We start from the raw sequence: 8853 nt of genomic DNA on the forward strand, positions 1-8853 counted from the left end.
AAGCACGCATACTTATTACAAATATGCCCTCACTCGGAGGGGCCAAAATAATAATACAAATTAATTAACTACGCAAGCTAATTAAATATTACAAATTGCTTAATTAATTAACAAATTAACTAAACTAAAGAAAAATGGTAAACCGCCTCGGGGCGAGGGCCAGATGCAACACATGCTCGGGACTGGCTCGGAATTGCACTACCATGCATAGTTTGCCTCTGTTTTCCCTGCTCTGCTCCTCTGAAAACTGCCAAAGTCTCAGGGATGCCTCTCAGGACACTGGGGGATATCATCGGCTGAGCAGAATTTCCACCGGCAGTAGCATTTAGTCACCGGCACAAAATAGATCCACCGGCCATCGATTGACTGCCGGGCGGCACTAAATACTGCCGGCCGGCAATAAATTCCTGTAGAAACTGCAACTCACAGCAGCAGAGGGCAAAATCTTGCATGGCAATGCAGTTCAAGCAATTTATGCACCCATCACATTCCTTATCATGTTAATGACTCAAAGGAGGATGTACCCCAATTCTCGGACCACCAATCACGCATTTCCATGCATGATGGCCCAAAGAATCAAGTGTGCAACTTCAATTTCAAAATGCATGCAAACCAAATAAACACACAAGGAGGCCTAACCTCTATCATACTCATCTCAAGAGGCAAGGTGATGCATGCAAGATGCAATGCAACTTAGGCATACGAGCTAAGGATGCAACATGCCGATACAAGCAAACATGCAAGGTGAGCATGCAAATAAGCAAAGGATGGTCTTAAACATGAATTAGGCAGCTCTAGTTAGGCCCAAAACAGTGGCCAAAATGCTAAGTGCATGGAGGCAAATGACATGCAAACATGCATAGATACATGGTCCAAGACTTAAGCATAATGAAGCCACTTTTCGACGCATTTGAAAGGCACAAACATGGACAATTTGCATGCAAATTTCAGAGGCGATAGGTGATGCAAAACAGCCCCGAAACATAATGAAACGACACTCAACGCATGGAATAAATCCCGAAATGCAAGATTAGGCACATGAAATGGCTTACAGCTATACAAAGCATGCACAATATGGACATGGCGCATGAAGACAGAAGCAAGACAGCCCTGAGACAAGAATCTTTACAGTTTATGACATGGCCAAACAGAAAGCAAAGATAGGGCTAAAATGGCATACGAAAACGGCCCTAAACATGAGATTATGAAGCAACTCACAGCTGCTGACCCCAAACAGGTTAGGGCCCTTCAACAACATTGAAGAGGGGCCCAAAATATGCACATTTACAGAACTGTAAAAACCCCAAAAACAAACATAGGTATGGCTAAGCTCTTATGCAAGAAAATGGGCCAAAAGGTGGCCAAAGAGGCAAGTGATATATGCAAAGCCCAAACTGAAAAATGTCCTTCTACAACATTGAAGAGGGACCAAAACTATGCACATTTACAGTTTATGGCAGCCCCGAAATCAGTATAAAAACATGCTAGAAATGCAATGCAAAATGAGGCTCAAAAGTGGCTATAACATGAGGTATACAAAGCATTCACCAAACAAGCAAAGACCCTTAATAAAACATGTTAAGAAGGTCAAAATAAGGCCACTTTCAGTTCTGATCATGGTCCAAAAATAGAAAAATGATAGGCTAGTGAAGCATGCAAGAATATTGACATATAAAGAGATATTGAAACAAGTGTGAGATAGGGTTCTCAAAGAGGGTTGAGCCCTTCAACAAACATGTAGAATGGCTCAAAATAGACCTAGTTTCAGTTAAGGTCGGAGCCCAAAACAATAAGCAACATGGCTAAGAAATTGGCACAAAAAAGAGCTACAAAAGGGGGAAAGTCTACTTACCCTTGAAGACCAACACTTTTGTTGCTTCTTGGACCAGATTTGATGACTCTAAGCTGCTGGAATCCCTTCCTTTGCTGCTGGAATGGAGTGGTGATGGTAGAGCTAGGTAGTGATGAAGGAATGATGCAAGGGACTTGGATGCTTGAGCTTGAAAGAGAGAGATGGAGGGAGATATATGGAGGGATGTATATATCAATCCCAGCTGGTTTTTCTTCTAACCTAGTATAAGGAAGAGGAGAGCTTCCTTTATAGGCAAAACAAAGTGTAAAGCTTCTTGAGGAAGCTAAACAAGGGTGCATATCCTCCATACACGTGTATGGAGGATCCATTCTGTGCCCTCCAGCTGGCACAGCTGGCATACACTCAATCTGCAGAATGCTCCGGAAGGTCGTCGGCCAGCAAAATTTGCCGGTCAGCACAATAAAGTGCCGGTCGGCACAATAAATTGCCGGCCGGATAAATAGATTTCCGATAGATGCTTCCAAGGTCAAAAAATGTCCGGTGGGTGTCCAAATTGAAGCCCCGGAAGTTAGCTTTCCAATGGCGCAAACCTTGCATTAAAATTCGTTCTGTGAAAAACGTTATGCCCTTTTTCGTGAAGCCGCGCAGATTCGATCCAACCGGGATGATGCCCGACTTCAACTGATCATATCTCCCCCACCTGGACTTGGCTCTAGGAGATTCTTGAGTGCAAAATGAAGCCCCGAAAGTAAGCTTTCCGACGGTGGTGGCCCCGTAGCTAAACTCCAAGCGTACAGACAGATAAGCCCGATTCAGCGAGGGCTGCTCGACTCGCTTCTACTCGGATTCATGCCGAACTTCTCCCAAATTAGTTTTCTCCTCTCCTTTCCTCTCTTCTTCAACTCCAAACTCCTAAACAAAGTGTTTTGAAGGATTTGCCTCTCTCCTTGCCAAAGAAACTGAACATTTTCCCTGCACACCTGTCTCCACCAAGTAAACCATCAGTAACGCCCAAGTCTTAAGGGCGGTCAAAAATGGGGTGTCTATAGCTTGTTCTTAATGCATTAAAGTGTTATTATGAGGGTAAGGCTTGGAGGTTGGGAGAAGTTAATAAATGTTAAGTTTTTTTTTTTTTTTTTAAATCAAAAAACCAGGAAATTTATATTGGAAGATTGGAGCTCTCACAAGGCTTGGGGTTAAAAATCCCATTTTGCTTAATATATAGTATAAACTAGCATATCACCCGTGCTATGCACGGATTGTGTTTACAATTTATACTATATATTAAGCAAAATGGGGTTTTTAACCCCCAAGGCCTGTGGGAGTTTCAATATCCCAATCTGAATTTTCTAAATTTTTTATTTAAAAAAAAAAAAAACTCAGCAGTTATTGATTTGGTCAAAATCCCCTGATTAGCATTTATTAACTTTTTTCAATCCACATGTCTTTTCACATGCCTGCATTTATTGATTTGGTCAAAATTTTCTGATCAACATTTAAAATCCCCTCATACAAATAATTGTAGATACAATCTGTGTATAGTTACTGCAGTACCCTTTTCGACTTGTCTCATACACTATGGTTAGTGATAAAGATTGTTAAATTATTTTTATAAAAAATCTTAAAAAACATAATTTATATATTAAAAAAATTTAAAACAAATATAAATATCTATAATTATCTCGTGCATAGCACGGGTGATAGGCTAGTTATCTATATATGTGAATTGGTATTTTTAAATGTCTTTTTTTTTTCCTTTTTTATATTATATTAAAGTTTAACATTTTGATAATAATCATATGTGTTAAACTTTTCAAGGAATTAAATATCTTTTTTTTATTATTATATTATATTAAAGTTTAATATTTTGATAATAATCATATGTGTTTAACTTTTCAAGAATTTTTTTTTATGCTTGTTCTTAATGCATTAAAGTGTTATTATGAGGGATAATAATCATGTGTTGGGATATTTCAAGGAATTCATATGTGTTGGATTTCAAAGAATTTTTTTTATTCTTGTTCTTAATGCATTAAAGTGTTATTGTGAAGGTAAGACTTGGGGGTTGGGAGAAGTTAATAAATGCTAAGTTTTTTTTTTAAATAAAAAAATCAGGAAATTTAGATTGAGATATTCTTGGTTAATTATGAAACATAAATCTTTTATTTTTTAACAAATTACAAATATACCATAAAATTTATTTAAAATATGAATTGGTCATATAATAGTAAAAATTACAACTATCGTTTGTGATAAATTTTAATTTAATACAATATTCAAGGAAAAGAAAGAAACAAAGAAAAAAAAAAACTATTCTCTTATGCAATAATAAATGATCAAAATTGTTTATTGAAAAATATTTCTCATATCATTAAAAAAATATTAATTGACTTAATAATTTATTTATTAAAAAAATGGTTAACTGAAATCTTTTTTCATATCATTAAAAATTATTAATTTACTTAATGATTTACTTATTAATAAAATTGATCAGTTGTTGTGAGAGTATGATTTATGCATTAATAAAATTAGTCATTTGTATATGTATGTATTTTCTTCTACTTCTTTATTAGTTCAGTGGCTTATCTTAGTATTTTTTTTAAATGAGAGAATGATCTTAGTATTTGTTTTATATTTATCTGTTGAAAACAACTACACATTGTAATTTTTTTTTTTTTTTTATGAATTCGGAAGAAATATTTAAAACTCATAAATTCACCAAAAATGATATGATAATAAAATTAGAGTCGACATTATTGGTTGAATAACAAATCAAAAAATCATACATATCATAACACATAATTCTATCATATATCTAAATGTCTTCTTTTTTTTCCTTTTTTATATTATATTGAAGTTTAATATTTTGATAATAATCATATGTATTAGATTTTTCAAGGAATTAAATGTTTTTTTTTAGTATATTATATTAAAGTTTAATATTTTGATAATAATCATATGTGTTAGACTTTTTAAGAATTTTTTTTATGCTTGTTCTTAATGTATTAAAGTGTTATTATGAGGAATAATAATCATATGTGTTGGGACTTTTCAAAGAATTAATGTGTTGGATTTCAAAGAATTTTTTTAATGCTTGTTCTTAATGCATTAAAGTGTTAGAAAAATGTTTGGGGGCCCTAATTCTGTGGCTCAAATGTGGCTCAAATGGCCAAAACGACGTCGTTTTGGCCATTTTGATGTTGTTTTGTACTCAAAACGACGTCGTTTTGGCCATTTGAGCCACATTTGAGCCACAGAATTTGGGCCCTCTACCATTGCTCAAAGTGTTATTATGAGGGTAAGACTTGAGGGTTGGGAGAAGTTAATAAATGTTAAGGTTTTTTTTTTTTTTTAAATCAAAAAATCAAGAAATTTAGATTGGAAGATTGGAGTTCTCACAAGGCTTGGGGTTAAAAACCCTATTTTGCTTAATATATAGTATAGATAATTATCTATATATGTGAATTGTGATTTTTAAATGTCTTTTTTTTTTAATTGTCTTTTTTTTTTCTTTTTTTATATTATATTAAAGTTTAATATTTTGATAATAATCATATGTGTTGGACTTTTCAAGGAATTAAATGTCTTCTTTTTTTTATTATATTATATTAAAGTTTAATATTTTGATAATAATTATATGTGTTGGACTTTTCAAGAAATTTTTTTTATGCTTGTTCTTAATGCATTAAAGTGTTATTATGAGTGATAATAATCATATGTGTTAGAACTTTTCAAGGAATTCATATGTGTTGGATTTCAAAGAATTTTTTTTATGCTTGTTCTTAATGCATTAAAGTGTTATTATGAGAGTAAGACTTGGGGGTTGGAAGAAATTAATAAATGCTAAGGTTTTTTTTTTAAATCAAAAAATCAAAAACTTTAGATTGAAAAATTGAAACTCCCACAAAATTTAGAGTTAAAAATTCCTTTTTGCTTAATATATAGTACAATATAGATAACTCTAAAAGGGTTGCGAACTTTATTATATGCACAAAATTCAAGTTCATGAGTTAAATTGATTCTCAGAATTTGAAACGTTTTCTAATGGAGATGCCCAAGTCCCTGAGTTTTTGTTTCTGACGAGAAAAAACATTCAACCAACGAAATATCTTTCTGACTTTTCAACTGGCTGGTTTTTCATAATGACTATTTTTGTCATATTTTGTTTGTAATGTCCTGTGTTATACGTTGGTTTATTGCGTCTCATTATTACTATTTTCGATGTGTTTATTTAGACCCACTAGATTGAATTTTGAAATTGTGAATCTCTCGAATTATTTGATTAGGTTGGATGTGTATTTCATATTTGTTTTTTCATGAGATTAGGTGTCTAGATATGACTATTTTTAATGAATCTAATGTTTGGTTGAAAAACTGAATAGAATAAATGAACAAAAGACTATTTTACCATTTCTCAATTGTTTACTAAGTAATAGCAATGTTAAACATATCTTTAATATTTTAATTATTTTTAACTAGATTAAATAAAAATTTATTTTATTTTATTTTTTACACAATTAAATTAATTTATTTTTAAAAAATTAAATAAATAAAATATCAATAAAAATATATGTTATTTTTTAATTAAAATTTTAAATAAATTAATTTTAAAAAATAATAATTATTAAATAATAAAATTAAACAAAACATCTATTAAAATTTAAATAATGAAATTAAATAAAATATAAACAAAAATTTAAAATAAAACATCAATAAAAAGTTAAATAAAATTATTTTATTTTTAAATTAAGACATTTAAATTTTATTGACCTTTACTAAATATAATACATAATTAAATAGTTGATGGTCAAATTGGTCATTTCACCACCTAATCTCAATAGTAAATTATCCCCCTTTGGATACAATAGTTGTCACACCCCAAACCCGGATATGACCGGCTGTGGCCCACAGGGCCTTAATCCAAGGCACACGTAAGCCTAAATACAAATCCATATACACATTGAATAACTATAAAATAGTCTATTAAGAAATAACCAAAACTCAATCCAGTGTCATGCCACAAGTATAAACGGCAAAATCAACCGTAATCAATACCATCCAAACTTATGGGATATAAACAACCCACATATCAAAATAATCCTCAATGAACCTTAATAAAAATTAATATAAATATGCACAAACTTTACATAACAGCCTAAAACAAAATAAATGAATGTCCTAGAGGTCCATGCAATTGAGTCCCTGCTACGCCATGAGTTCACTCTAAGTCCTTCTAACACCTGAAAATGGTAAACAACTAAGTAACTTTTAGTGTCTAACACAACTATAAATTATCAAGTCAACTTTTATCATTTTGTATTTGTAAATTATGGCATAGGAGAAACTATAATTTTATATAAGACATATTTTTAAACTTTTACAAAATAGACAATGGATAATTAATAAATTGACAAATATAATTTGTTATATGAGTGGCTATCTTTGACATAAAATAAACTAAATTACAAAACTTATAACACAAAATGTATTTATATTTCATTGTAAATATAGTTTTTGTAATTTTATTGCACTTTTTTAGAAATACATTCTACCATAGTTTATTTATTTCTTATAAATAAATTTTATGTTATTATTTAATTTTAAAATTAATTTTTAATTATTTATTTAAACCTGTGCATAGCATGAGTATAATGGTTTATAAAATAATTTAAAAAAAATTACACCCGTGCTATGAAGATCCATTAAGAAAATATGAGTGAGAGAGAAGAATAAGAAAATAGCCCAATGTAAGATGCCAAAACTAGTGAGTGTGAGAAAATCTAAAATTTGTAATTGGTAGGTAAATGTTGTAATTGGTAGGTAAATGTCGATTCCAAGAAAGATAGAAAGCTAAAGGTCACTGCTTAGTTCATTATTTGTCATTTTCATTTTGTTATTCCAATTTTTTATTTAAACAAATTTTGCTAGATTGAGTTTCACAAAACAATTATTATTGTTGTTACTATTATATGGCAAACTAAAAAAATGTAATTAGTAATAAAGAATAATAATAATAATTGAATTTCACATAATTTATGATATTATCTAATATATGGCAAACTAAAATTATGAAACTTATAGAAAATAATAATATATTTATATTTTATCATAGGTGTAGTTTTTGTTCCTAAAAATAAAAATTAAAAGTGCAATTTTATAATTTATCATAATTTGTGTGTAACTTTTTTTAATTACATTGTGATTCATGTTATTATTATTTAGAACTTAAAATGTAGCATTAATGGTAGGAAAAAAAATAAGCGAAATTGTGATAAAAATAGTTAAAATTTAATTAATTTTATTTTTTTACTATTTAATTTTAATTTTAATTTTAAAATTAACTATTAATTATTTATTTAAAATCATACATAACACGGGTATTATACTAGTAGAAAATTGTACAAAATGATGAATTTTTTTTTTTAAACCAAACTAATTTTTTGTTTTCCGAAAATAGTTTTTGACAACTCGGTATATTTTTTTAACCTTTTTATTTGTGCAAAGCAAATAATATGTAGTGATAGGTAGTTTGTCTTGGTGAATGTAGACGAACCAATATCTGAATGTAGAATAGAAAAAGGGGAAATTACCCTTCATGATGGTTTTTTAAAAATTATAAAATATTACTAGAAAAGTATATGATTTTACTAATTAATTTTTATAATTTTTTTTTTCCTGATAGCACTACAAGAAAAGTGGGTATATGAGACGGGACTATTTGCGACGGCGCACTTGCCGTCTTAAAAAGTCACTTTTTGCGACGGCAGAAAATGCCGTCTCAAAAAAGCAGAGTATTTGCGACGGCACCATTTGCCGTCTCAAAAAAGCATAGCATTTGCGACGGCACAATTTGCCGTCTCAAAAAATGAGAGCATTTGCGATGGTATTTTTTGCTGTCGCAAATACTCTATTTTTTTGAGACGGCAAATTGTGCCGTCGCAAATGCTCTGCTTTTTTGAGACGGCAAATGGTGCCGTCGCAAATATTCTGCCTTTTTGAGACGGCATTTTCTGCCGTCGTAAAAAGTGACTTTCGTGTTT

The sequence above is a fragment of the Camellia sinensis genome, chromosome 9, assembly GCF_055761805.1.
Source record: "Camellia sinensis isolate YWXY chromosome 9, ASM5576180v1, whole genome shotgun sequence".
NCBI lineage: Eukaryota > Viridiplantae > Streptophyta > Magnoliopsida > Ericales > Theaceae > Camellia > Camellia sinensis.